General features: G+C 34.2%; 1 protein-coding gene across 1 annotated transcript in view; it reads right to left on the bottom strand.

Annotated features, from left to right (window-relative positions):
• Positions 1-14,469, bottom strand: part of LOC112051777 (uncharacterized) — an 85,549-nt gene extending 71,080 nt beyond the window's left edge. The window contains exon 1 of the mRNA XM_024090562.2: positions 14,270-14,469. The gene's annotated coding sequence lies outside the window, so the exon portion shown is untranslated. The remainder of the gene's footprint in view (positions 1-14,269) is intronic.
• Between the last annotated feature and the right edge of the window lie 243 nt (positions 14,470-14,712).

Genomic DNA, 14,712 nt, shown 5'->3' with positions numbered 1-14,712 from the left:
AACGAAGCTAGATATTTGTTTACACATCACATGCACTCTTCGTAAACTTTTAAAACACGTGCATTCCTTTAGTTACTACTTAATGTGGTGAAATACAACTTCACGCGTAGACGATTTATACTATCGCTATTGAATCTGATATCATCCAAGAAGTGCAAAAAAAGAAAAAGTGCAATAGCTTCTCGTTGCGATAGAATCGCTAACCAACAGCACTGCGGCCAGGGATTCTCGATATCTTTGCAAAAAATCGCATGCGAACACTGTCTTAAAATAGTTTCTTGTTTATTCGCGCCCCTGTATAGTGGGAACTTATAACACAAAGGCATATTTACACGTACTTAATTTATTTCTAAGTACACTTGTGTATTTTATAACTCATCTTAACTAAATATGTAAGCCCTATTTATATACACTGTAATGGGAGTTTAACGGTAAACTTGGAGACTATTAATTGGCAAGGAGAGAACTATGCAGTAAATACTGCGTTTTCTAAGCGCTGTTAAATAAGTTGCCTTTAAGGTGGGCGAGTTCTAGAAAAAAAAAACGATTGTGTACAAAACTAAATGGTTTTAGTAAGAAATTCATTTATATTGAAAAAAAAAATTACCTGTGAAATGAACCAATGTGAATAACGCTTAGAAAAATAATAAATGACCTATATTGCAATTATCGACGAATTAAAAATTTGTAGTAACTTCCGGCGCTAGGTTTTTCGACATTTATTTTTATCATCTTTAACACTATAACACAAACACGATGATGAATTACGACTAATTATGAATGTAAGCCACATTAATAATTAGTCGTAATTCATCATTTGTACCTGAGAAATTTCAATCACTCGCGTACTCACCTGTACCGCTCATGTGACGGCATAGTGCTCAGAGTTATTTTCTGATAGACAGCCTTCAGGCAATTTTTTTTCAAGGGCTTGTCTATTACGGAATACGAAAAATGCGGTTGTTATTGATTTGATGTTTATTCTATTGGGTAGCTAACTTACGTCAAAGTTAGTTAGTTAGTGAATTGACTGGCTGGATTACTTAAACTTAATCTTTTTTTTTAATTTCTTTTTTTTTTATTGAGAAAGAATACAATAAGGAACTTAAGCTAACTTATCCTAATAACTATACAAATCATGCCCACGTGGAATGGTGGCAAGCAATACTGGCTGCATTTCCGCGCTGGACAGCCAGACTGATCCTTTACGCAAAAATGAGCCAGCCCTTCTGTCACCAGTCGAGGCAACTAGCCGCGGTGAAATTATTCGATAAAATTTTTTGGCACTGCGACTCCATGGTCTCCACGGCAAAAGGTACAAATATGTAACTCTTATTCTTGAAATAAGTTAAATTTAGATTAAAATAGGTAGACGCGATTTCCCAAAACCTGTAATTTCTATGGGAAAGTAGTCGTGCAACAGTGTTGGGGCCAGGCTCTACTATTGTTTGCTGTGAGCTTGGGCTTTTCAGGTGAGAGCGGTCTACATCGTTTGCAGTGCCATTGTGAACATTCCGAGTGTTATTGTTTGCCGTGCCTATTCATGTGTTTATGAAGGTGTTAACATAGATTTATTATTAGCAATCTATGTTTGTTCAAAGATTGTATTTCTTAACATAGTTGTTCAAATTATAGATGACAAAGTTAACTTTCTTTGTACATCATCATCAGCCAATTTTTAAAGGATCACTGCAAAGCGAAGCCTCTTTTATAGGATTTGCAGCTTAAACCCATCGTCATCATTGTAATGTCCACTATTTCGTAGATAACACGGCTTTAATATAAACAATTAGTAAGCAAATACTGTGCACGAATTGACGGTGGCAACCGCACTCCAACGCTGACAGATGCGAAGTGTCCGAGATGGAGTGGGGAGCCGTCGTCGATACGTATACTTTTATTAGATCAGTACATCATCATATCAGCCGATGGACGTCCACTGCAGGACATTGGCCTTTTGTAGGGATTGTAAACTCATCACGCTGTCCCAATTAGGGGTAGGAGCAATGTTTGACTCTGATACGAATGCTGCGATATCTTAATATCGATTAATGGGCCTGAAGGTGGGTGGCATACTTCTGAAATCCAGGCTAATACTGAGAATTTCTTAAAGAAAAAAAAATCAGCAGTTAAATAACACAAGCTACACTTACTTTAGGACTAGAACAGCTAGATAGGATAAGTGTTATATTGCTTATTATTTATTGTTTTATAGCCCAGCCAAGACCCTAACCCAGAATCTCATGATTTAAATAACCATATTGTAAATGTTTTACAATATGATGTTAACTAGCGGACGCCCGCGAATTAGCCCGCGTGAAATTCAGTCACAATTTCACAAATCCCGCGGTAACCATGGATATTTCCGGGATTAAAAATTCTATTTCCAATCCAAATTCTAGCCAAATCGCTTCAGTAGTAGCGGCGTTAAAGAGTAAAAACATCCATACTAACTTTCGCTTTTATAATATTAGTAAGATTGTAAATAAATAAATAAATAGAAGTAATATTACGAAACAGTGAAGTTTATGGAGGTGTAGAGGGTAATCTCTGGATCTACTAAACCAATTTTGCAAAAAAAGAATTACCACCAGAAAGGTTATTTGTGAGTGTCACAGGCTATATTTACTCTTACGGGAATAGGAACTACGCGAGTGAAACCGCGGGGCATCCGCTAACTGTAAATAGAAATAAAAGCTACATAATTAAATAATGCAGCTTTCCATTTTTTTTTTAAATATTTCACAGATTTATAGCTCTTTTTAAATGAAAGTTCAGAATGAGAGAATATGCAAAATTGCACCGAATTTGATACGATTTTCAATGTTGTTGACCTCAGTTTAAAATAAAATATGGAAAGTAGCAAAGTTATTTAGTAAAGCTTTTGGAGAACTTTCACTTGGAATATTTACTTAAATGTCCATGTAATAAACATTTACATATTTTGAGGTTAAATAATATTTAACCTAAATCTAGAGACTGCATCACAGAAAATTTCTCTACAAAAGATTGGTAGACGCCTGTTTTTATTATTCAGCAAAGATTGACATTGTTCCTATACATTACTTTTAATGAATTATTTAAAAATACACGCAAGTAGTCAGCAGTGATAGCCCAGTGGATATGACCTCTGCCTCCGATTCCGGAGGGTGTGGGTTCGAATCCGGCCCGGGGCATGCACCTCCAACTTTTCAGTTGTATGCATTTTAAGAAATTAAATATCACGTGTGTCAATTGGTGAAGGAAAAACATCGTGAAGAAACCTGCATACCAGAGAATTATCTTCATTCTCTGCGTGTGTGAAGTCTTCCAATCCGCATTCTGAGAGGAGACTCGAGCTCAGCAGTGAGCCGAATATGGGTTGATGACTACACGTAAGTAATTAGTACAATCACTGGAGTCTTTACTTTCTGTACCGTCCGTCTCTTCTTTACAAACAGCAAATTTACTAATAATATATTTGTAAATTTGTATCTTGTCTTGTCTTGCTTTCTCATGATATATATCAAGATATAATTCCCAATCTACGTTTGCAATTAATTGACTAATTAGTGTCAATCGCCAATATTTATTATCGGTTTTACGTTACCGGTAGCTGTCCAATATTCAAATATGTGCATTGGAGAGCGGCCTTAATCCAACAAGCATAAAGTGCGGATGTAATTGTGGTATGCACCGTACGCAGTCCCCACTACTTTCCCCTGACCTAGTGCCCTCCCTGCACTCGCAATTCTGCGACCCACAACCGTCTTAAGCTCCTGATCCATTGGCAAGTGAACTTGCCCACAGATCTCATTGATTGTTTCACTTGGCAATACAACAACCGTCTTAAGCTCGTGATCCATCGGCAAGAGAACTCGCCCACAAATCTCATTGACTGTTTCACTTGGCAATACAAAAGCGCTATTCCCAAAACAACTACAGCGTTAGCATTAGCGTTCTATGTTCTGTGTTTACAACCAATCGTACACACAACTGTCATGATACCAAATATCGAGAATAGAATAAAAACTAGCGGTCGCCCGCGACTTCGTCCATCTTTAGACCTCCTTAATGTGATCCTCTCGTTCGTCTTTCGTCAAAATCCGTTCTTAGCGGATGTCTACTAAGTATAAACTACTAGTGGACGCCCTGGAATTTTTTGCAAATTTCGCAAAAACCATGGATTTTTCGGGTTAAGAAGGTAGCATATGTGTTAATCCTACCTATTATCTATCTGCGTTTAAAATTTCAGCCAAATCAGTTCAGTAGCTGCGGCGTTAAAGAGTAACAAACATCCATACAAAGTTTGGCGTTTATAATATTAGTAGGATCTCCTTGCAAAATTTCAACTTTGTAACTCAAGTGGATTTAGAGAGTTCGTGTTGAGTGACTTTTGCTTATGTATAATAAGTTTAAGCCTCAATAGCTAACGGTAAAGGGGCCGGATTCAGGGCCAGGGGTCGTAGTTCGATACCCGCCCGATGGGTTATTATTGTCGTACCCATGCTTAAAACAGTCTTTTCCGACTAGTTGGAGAGGAATAGTCAATTTAAAAAAAAAAACTATAAACTTAAATATAGAACAGCTGTATTTAAACGACAATACATAACACGTGATAACATCCAAGTCCCCATAAACATAAGCGCCATACACAAGTGTTGTACCGATAAGCTCTTGTTAATGTTAAAAAGGCCAGTGGTTGCTCGTAAAGTCGGAGATTGTATTGATAATTTTTACATTATACAAAAACACCTCGCTTGTTAATCATTACACGTACAATGTACAGTTATATCTAATAATCCATCTCAATTGTCCAGATCGAGCAATGATCGTAAGTAGCTCTCCGCGGTTCGTCTAAAGTTTTTTTTTATTCTATGATAGCTTGCCCTTGGCTGCTATCTCACCAGGGCCTGTAGCCCATGTGACACGTCGATTCTCTTTCTACAAACGCTAACGCTTCGAAAATTAAAAAAAGGCCGCGTAATCAATTTGTCGATCAGATCTGTCATTTCCATACATTTTGTTGGCTTGGAAGTGTTAACGTTTGTAGAAACAGAATCGACGTGTCACATGGTTACAGATCCTGATGTTAAGTGACGATGCAATCTAAGATTTATGCAGGCATACTTGGGAGAGGTACAAGTTTATTCTACCCATACCTCAGACGTTTCCTACGCGTCATCGTACCAGAACGCTGAACGCTTGGCAGTACGTCGTTGCCCGTAGGGTGGTAACTAGCCACGGCCGATGCCTATCACCAAACCATACCTAAGTTAATTTAGGAAATATAAACCCTAAACTGACCCCAGCTGGGAATCCAACCCAGGACCTCTCTGTTGAGAACCACAGCATCCAAAGAGATCTACCAACTGATCCAGAGAGATCGTAAAAACTGCTGCTGTTTTCCATTCAAAACATGACACAGAAAGTTGTCATCCAATGTATAACTTTTGCTTTCCAATATCTACTACAATCAATCTAAAAGAAAAATTGGCAGCTAAACTTCTCAAATAAAGTACAATTTAATATGACTTCCGTGCCAGCTACAAGCTACTTGACAGCCGTACCCATTTATGTTATTTCTAAAGGCCAAACTATCTCTAAAATTTAGGACGACAGGCCATCAGTTAAGATGACTATAGATTACATAGTAGAGACACAATCAACTACATTTCAAATATAAAATCCGAAACCAAATTACCACAAACAATTTCTTATTTGTGCTAATTCGATGGACTATAATGCCGAACCATGCGGCTATAAAACATTTTTGTATCTTTTTGATCATGATGCACTATGGGGAGAAAATAAATTGCAGCAATTTCGAGATGCGAACTGTAGGATGTAGAGAAATTTAATTAAATTTTCAATAAAGCACAAAATTGTTTTTTCCAAATCCCAATATTACCTAACCCACTAATATAGGCAAATAACAACATCGGTTTGTAAATTGTTTTCTAATGGGAAATAAATTTTCCAAAATGCTCAATACGCCCACTTGCTGACTTTTGGTTCGTAATTTAAAACCAATTTTGACTCATCCGGTAGAAAGTTTTACCTTAGTATAAACTTTTTTACTGCTTACATTACCTATTTGTTAATTACAATTTACTGTTAATAGTAGTACTAGTATTTTATATTCAAGAAGAGATTCAGCAATTGTAACACATAATTTTTGGATTTTAGCTCAATTGCTGGTTATTTTTTTTAATTTTAAGCCTATTATATGATTAATACTTTTCTTGTATTTACTCGTAACTTTAATGTAGATATTAGGTAAATGGGACGGTAATAGACACGTGCGTTATCACTTGCCTAAGTAAAAGTTTCGAACATTTATCATTCACATCTCATTTCGCGGCCGCTTAAGAAAGTACAGTTAGGGTAAAATATGTTTGGAATTCCACTCTTTTAGTTTGTGCGACACTATTCAAGTGTGTTAGCGCGTGGGCCGAAAAGCTCGTGATTAACTGCACAGACAAGTATCATTTGACAATTTATATTAATTAAGTATACATCAATCGAAAGTTTGACAGTTGTATCCCAAACGTGATAAGATTAGTTTTATGTATCCGTTCCTCATTAGTTATTCACGTTGATTATTTATTCTTAAATGAAAACAAATGACTTTCAATTCCATTAGATTTTATTTTCCAGTTAATTTAAAACCTGATGGTTTTCTTGTAAGTTAAAGGTTATAATTAATAATAAATATTTCATTCTAAATTTTTACTCTACCTGACTACGTAGATTTTGAAGATTTTTAGAAGATTTTTAGAAGATTGTGGAAGTTTTGTAGTTGTTACCAAAGATTTACCATAACTAACTAGATAACTAGAAATAGGTTACAATGGAATTTTATGAACTTTCGCATCAAATTTTCCCTAAAGAGACAAACTTTGTACGTTGTTGTGTATCTATCAAAGTTTACTTTGACAATATTTATTTAGATTTCTATGAATCGAAATAATATTGCGACATTTAATTTACATAGAAATCTTTAAAGACTCTTAAAGATCGTAATGTAGGTGTCGTTTTGGGTCTCTGGTGAGTTTATAACGGTTGTTGTATTTGACAAAATGGCACAAATATTACTTTCACTGACGACTCAGTTCACGTACTTGGTGCTACTAGAAATATCAGTATTGTGAAGTGTAATGCATTTGCTACAGTGTCTCGTCTCTATGCGACCTACAAATATAAATTAGGCGTGTACTTCAAATTTCGAGACTCTAGTGCTAAATAACCATATTGTAATGTAAAGGAAATGAATCGTATATTTCTTGTTTGCCTATTTTTTAACCTCTTTAGTCCATTAAACTCTTTGACTATACGATTGTGTACGTTCTAGATAAGTTTGTAAAATGGTGGTGAACAAAAAAAAACCTTGTCTGAGTGTTTTGTGTGTGTCTTCTCTTAGCGAGGCGCGTTTGGCGATGAAATTACTACCAAATAATGATAAATTCATTTTGTGTTTTATTTTGGATTTGACCGAGTTTCACGTGATCCTGAGAGTAAGTCAGAGTCCCGGGTCATTTAATATACAAGCTTATAAGATTTTTAGTTTTTTTTATTTTCCAAGAAATTTACAGTAACAGCCCTCTATGCCTCGGACAGCACGTCAAGCCGTCGGCTTAGATCGATACCGCACCGTCAAACCGCTTAGGATCAACGTGATGGGTTTTCAATCAAAAAATCAATGTAAGACACAGGGCAGTGAACTGTAGCAGCCAACTACGAGAATATAGTCAACAGTTTATAAAAAATTGTAAATTCCATCTTTTTGATAAAGTCAAAGTTTCATTTATTTCAATTAGACTTAGTTCACAAGCACTTTCGAAACGTCAGGTAATTGTATTATTAGTTAATAGTGATAACAATTGGTCAAAAACTTAAAATTAAAGTAACAAAGGTTTCAAACGCGCCTCGGTCCGAGAAGAACCCACAACAAACTCAGCCAGGGTATATTTTTTTATTTATCACCATTTTATAATTTTATCTAGAACTAAGTACACAATCGTATAGTGCAATTACCAAGCTTTTTTATAGTTTAAATATTCTTTATCACTATAATGAGTTTTTTCCATAAGCTTGCGTTTAATAACTTTGAACTTATTTAGAGAAAACAAAACAAAATATTATTCTCATAAGCAATGTATTGTAACGGCTTGTTTGGTATACTTTATATAAGAGTATAAGCTTGTAGAATTGATGGGATGGTTAAGCAGTTTTAAATCATGGATAATAATACGAAAAACCGTTGGTTGCAGAGACTATGCAATTTTACCTTAACTTGCGCGAAGGGATCAAAGATCGGTCACAAAGTTAAGGCGGCCAAATCTTTTGGATTCAACGTAACCGATATTTTGTATGTAGTTACTTAAATAAAATATTGCCGTCAGTAAAAAGATGCTGAAAACTTTTTGATATATTTTTGATTAACATTTAGAACTACAAAGTACAATTTTTTATTAAATAAAAATTAGATATATTTTTTAATACTAGCTTGCTGTGTCTAATAAACATAGGTTCTATGTAACTTAAGAGAATTTCTGTTTTATTGTATTGAGAACATTTCCCAATAAATAACATATTTCACATTTGATGTAGACAGTAATTTTAAAACATGGCTGCCTGAAACAAGGGGCTATAAATTATAGTGGCGAATGACATCAAACACATACGGCGAGGATATGGCTGCTGTAAATTACACTATTGGAAAGGCCATCAATCATCCGATTACACCGGTGACCATGTTCAAGGAAGTGGTTTTTGTATAAGGAAGGCAACATGTGAAAATATGGCCAAGTTCAATTCACAAAGTTCTGGGTAATTGGCATAACTAGTAAATCAAGTGCCACCACCACCATCCACCAGCCATCTTTTACAACTGTGAACTAACAGTTTAAGGTAACATTGAAAACACTAAAAAAAAATTGCAAAATTGTAAACCAATTGATAGTTATTTCGGCTTGTTATCTAATAGAGAATCAGTGCTTTAAATTATACTTAAAAGTATGTTTCTTGAAGAAAAATACATTTTTTATCACTCTTCTAGAGCAAATTGTTCGCCGGTGTAACAAAGTGGCGAAGTAACATTTGAAGCTGTATTTTTTTTTCTATTACCAACAAGCATTCATTTTCTTGTTTGTTAATAAACAAGAAAATGAACGAACATAAGTCTTCAAAAAATATCGTAAAACTCAAGCTGTATGGTCAACGATCTTAGCTTAACCCCGTTGTGGACAAATTAAAGATTAATTAAAAATGTCGTTAAACATTGTAGCAAACTTTTTTTGTAATGTAATGATTTGATTATAAAAGTAAAATTATTGTTATTTTTTTAGATATAAGTAAACTGCCGGGTAGTTTCGGTAGGTCTGGGACGGGGATGGCCAATCCCCTTTAGTGTTTGTGTGCAAGGAGCTACATTATTTCTCTCTGAAATACAAACTTGACAAATTAAATGGAATTAATTCGAATAAATAAAATATGGTGCATTGACATATTATTTTTAGGTCTTGGCTCTCACACTACCGTGTCTTGATATGATGGATGAAATGAATTAGATCATATCTACGTGTGTCTGATTTATTATATCCTTAACAACTAAAATAAATGCAAATTAGTATATCTACTACATGACGTTTTCTTAATTAAAAAAAGGTAATGAAAAAGTCGTCTCCTCTGGAGTCTTCAAGCAGAGAAATATAGCGTTTTTCTGCGATCATCATTTCCTTTCTCCTCCAACTAATCCTGTGCAACATGTGCTATGACACTTATCATATAAGCATCTGGATAAACCTGAGCTATGGAGGTTCATAATAATAATACACATAACACTACCAATCCAAATAGAAAACACAAAATCAACGAACAAACTTCCTACCTAACAATATTCCCATGGTCGAACAAGTTACATCCGATAACTTTTAGTAACGGTTGAGCCATTATGAAAAAGAGATGACTAAACAATTTCGTACATCCGCAGTGAACATGGAGAGATCACATTAAACTGGTCTAGCTGCGATCTATAATAACGTATTCATAACTGGGCCGATCTCAGATTTGGGCGCACATACGGTCAAGGTCGCCTGCACTTGTACGCAAAAACGTACGTTTACTTGCGTTACACCCACGGTTACGGTTTCACCGCGCCTTGCTACTGGGAGCAATGGACGGATTATTTTGATTAATCCTTTATATCATAGCTTGTGGCACGGACTCAGCGAATATTCAATTTACATCATAGCGATGTAGTTAATTGATATTACTAAAATACTACACAGGTGAATAGACTTATGCGAACTTTGCTCTCACTGAGTTTGAATTTGGAAAAAGATTACTTGAAAGTTGAACGAATAGTTTGATAGTATGTATTATATTATTTGAGCTCCAGCGTAAAGGTAATTTAAGTCCAAAAGACCAAAAACCAAGAAGACAGGGCAAAACTTTCATGCAATAAATCTATAGGTACGTATCATAAAACAAAGTCCAGAAAATCTGGCTTTTCGCTATAAACTACAAAAGTTCTAAAAGGAGTTTCATACATTTTTCATAGATATCCTCTTGTAAATAAAATAGAATATAAATAGAGAAATAATTATTTTATTGTCGGTACGGAAGTAATGTTCTATTTATATCCATCTAATCACAAAAACTCATTGAAGTCAATAGCAATTTATATTTTTAATGCAAGTTCATGGTACATCTAACTCGTATAAGAACCAGTTTCAAAGGAAGAACTTGTCCTCGTTAGACTTTTTTTTCTATAATTAACCTCACTTTACAATCGAAGACAGAACTTTAAAGCTCTAACGTGAAATAAATCACTTTTTAAATATTGCTACGAGGCATACATTACATTGATGTGTTAGTAGCCATTCTATTCTATTGGTGTTAACTTTTGTAAAATCTCTTACTGTGCGTTCATGATTTCTGTTGCAACGATTATTATAGGAAATTGAGTTTTTAATTTGATAGATTTTTATAAAAAATATATACTATTTATTATTTTATTTTATAGCTTGCTTCTTCCTAGAGTGCTTGATAGAAAGCGAGCTTTGCGGTGCATAGAAAGCTCAAAACAGCATTGAATATATTTAAATTGAAAGACTAAAAAGAGAACTGTTTTACCGCATTAATATATTAGTTACTGTGTAAAAATAATCTAAATCTTTTATAAACTACGTCAAATGTAGAAAATGTCACGTTATAGTAACTTTTTTATTTTAAGTGTGGTGAATTCACTTGAAATAAAAAAATATTTGTATGAATAGAATAGATCTCATATTTCTTTTCAACTGTACATAGGATTGTGTAAACTAAGAAACATATTGAATAATAATTTCGTCTTTGGAATTTTCCCTGAAAACCTGACAAATCTGTGTGATATCCACAAGTTCACAAGAAAACTTATTTATTTCCGAAGTCTCAAAATTAAATTAATTATTTAATTTTATCAATTAACATTCAATTTATTATATTAGTCGGTACATTCTACACAGGCAAACTTCATCTGGCAAACATTCTATATTAATTGTTTTTGCCATTTTGTGAAAGCCATCTTAATATGATACGTATCTAGACTTAAAATAAATCTGAAAGAAAGTTTTACATTAAAATTTTATGTCCTTACTAACCGAGATTTCTAATTTTTTTTATGAACGTCAATAATCATTTTACGGTAAACATCAAACAGCGAAATGAAACTTTTACTTTCCTTTAAATAATTTCGTGACAATTTACTATTATTACGGAAAAAAACACTAATCAACAATAGAGCGGTAAGAGGACCGGAGTGCATGTAATGGCAACACCGTCACGTAATTCTACAGTAATGACAGTAATCATTTTACCATCTTCGTCCAATAATGTACGTTTACTTATCCGGGTAAAGCGAAGCACCGTGCGAATACAATTTATAACGCATAGCTCTTATGTGGCTTAATTTTCTGGTATTATAGAATTGCATCGCATAATATGTATGTAATACATTTCCACATTATACGATGCAGCTCTAAATGTACGCTAATTCAATTTATCATTGCGATTTGCGGCGCCCACAGCACTTTGCCTAGCATTATAAATGGCGACCGCGAGCTGATTTTGTTTTATTTTCAATACGTGTAAATTATAGTGAAATCCAAACCGCTGTCTCTCCTTAATTTGCGTATAACTCTAGAGATTTATTAAAGGCATGACTCCTACTAAAGGCACACCTTTGACTACAAAGTTTCAAGATTTTAGTGAGGGCAATTTTTTTTTGCAAGAGAACAAATTTCATTATCCTATAAAGTCTTTAATTAGATAAAGGAGCAGAAACTTCATTTGTAAATCTACCCGAACTTGTTTTACAAGTCCTGGACCTTAGACTATTAAATTATATTCGTCTCTCTTAGGATCAACCAACATTCTACGACATTGTATTAGTCCCCAGGAATTCAGGAAACGTATTTAGGTGTACCGGTCCAAAACAGGAAGGTCTGATTTTAAGAGACTCGCTAAAAGATCATTCGCCTCTAATACCCACTAAAACCCAACTCTATGTCATAATCTGATTGGCAGATATACCAAGATCCACTAAACATGATAAAGTGGTGGTTTATTACATGTAATATTTTATTAAATATTCGAAATAGAACGATATATTATTATTTAGTATACAAATACTACTCCTTTCATATAGGCTATATAAGAAAGCTAAGTCCGGTAGGCTGTTAAAATTTACTGATAATGATGAATGCAATATTATAAGGGCAATGTTGTACTCTTATCTTGTAGTGAGTAAGTATAATATACTTAAAATGATTAGATATATTTAGGCCAATGTTCATTACATGATTGGGATATTCATCATATTAGACATGATGATAAAATGAGTAAGTATAATTTGAAAAACGAATAGACAGAGACTAGAAATGTGATAGTAGTTATAAAGCAAATTATTTCCTCTCATAAATCGTTTGTAAAGGGTCAGGAGCCTCACCTTTGACTTACTATAAGTAGAGTTCAGTAGTGGATGTTTATGGCGATTGTGAACAGGCCTGTAAGGTCTGTAAGGAGAGAGGGAATGCCAATTGTTAGCTGTGTTACTTACCTTATAAGTATGATTGGATGTACTTTTTTCCTAGTACGGTCAATTTAATGAGCTTTTCGTTATATTTGGTGTGTTTATAACGAAACCTAATTTGCTGTAATTTCACAAACCAAGGGGGATTAGTGAAAAGATTGACTGCCCCAATTTGAAACACTAGGTACACTGGGTGGCCCCGAGCATTTGTAAGCAGATTTTTAAATATTTTGTTAATGTATTTGTATTTTCTGACACTAAAATACTATAGATGGAAATAAACGAATTTGTTTTTTATATTTATATAAAATAAGGCAACGAGATTTTATACTATAGACTTGTTATGTGCCTACAAAATCACCGCAAAAAGTGGTCCGAACTGAGATACTATACTAAGCACACAAATGCCTCATTTTGCGTTTCCTTACATTATTTAATTATATATTTAGTTATTACACCTCCTGAACACACAACTCGACATTATAGAAAATATTTAGGTATTATTTATTTCTATAAGTTTCGATGATTATTATGAGGCCTTTGGCCTTTCTGTGCCACAGTTTCGACGTGTTAGTAACATATCTACTAGAATAAAATCTTTGACCATAGGACATTAGGTATATTGTAGAAATGATATTGAAGTTAATTTTGGAATGTAAGGTAGCCATCTAGCTACTAGTATTTTTTGTCGACATTGCGAAACAAGATAATATTATAAGCAAGCAACAGGTTACATGTAACAGTAATCAATATTGATCGTAGTTGTCATTTTTTATCTAAACTAGTTTTAGAGTCCTGTTTGCATTTGATTTTTAACGCAGCCCTTTAATTTTTTTACCTTGATAGTTTCTTCATTTGCCTATATAAAATAAACGTCCGTAGGTATATTTAATTTTACATTAAAATATGTTTTATTATATAATTATTTGTATCTAAAGTTCACAGTTATTAATTTTAACGGCGCTCGGAAAAAAGCTCATTAAGCTTTCAAACCTGGAGGCATACATTTAAATTAATTTTCCTATTTCACTAATAACTATGAATATTCATATAAATTCTATATAAAACCTTTTACTACTACGATCTTTAAATTAGAGCGAAACTATTTATTTTTCCAATTACACTTCAAGTTCAAGTAATGTATTCATATCAATTTAAATTTGTTTTAAATTAGTTTATATGCTCTAAACCTAAATTATTGTGATAATAACATACCTGACTTTGCTTCAGGGTCACCAAAACACGAGCAAGTTCAATTCAACACGTAATAGAACTGTCCTTTGCGAAGAGCACTAAGTCGGAACCTAATCGGAGTGAGGGGAGGAATGAAAGCCCGCGAGACCGGCACCGAAGAGACGGGCGTACGCGGAACACGCCACCGAAGCGTCTCAAACAGAATGAAACGGTGAAGAAGACGCCACTGTCTTATATAGACGTGACCGTAACCTGACGCCGGATAACGGACTCCGATCGTCATAGCAACCAAGCCACTTTAACTCTTAAAACTGTAGCAAAAAGCTCACTTTTCTAATGCCATTTTATTGTTATAGATAGATTGAATTTTCAATAAAGCGCCCGAAGCTGAACACTGCAATTTGCTGACTCTAACGCTGGTAAAGCCTGAATAAGGTACAGGACAACGGAACTCTAAATAGCAT

This window comes from Bicyclus anynana, chromosome 4 (genome assembly GCF_947172395.1).
Source record: "Bicyclus anynana chromosome 4, ilBicAnyn1.1, whole genome shotgun sequence".
In the NCBI taxonomy this organism is placed as follows: Eukaryota; Metazoa; Arthropoda; class Insecta; order Lepidoptera; family Nymphalidae; genus Bicyclus; species Bicyclus anynana.
Note: the sequence above shows the minus strand (reverse complement) of the source record. Positions and strands in the feature narration are given on the sequence as shown.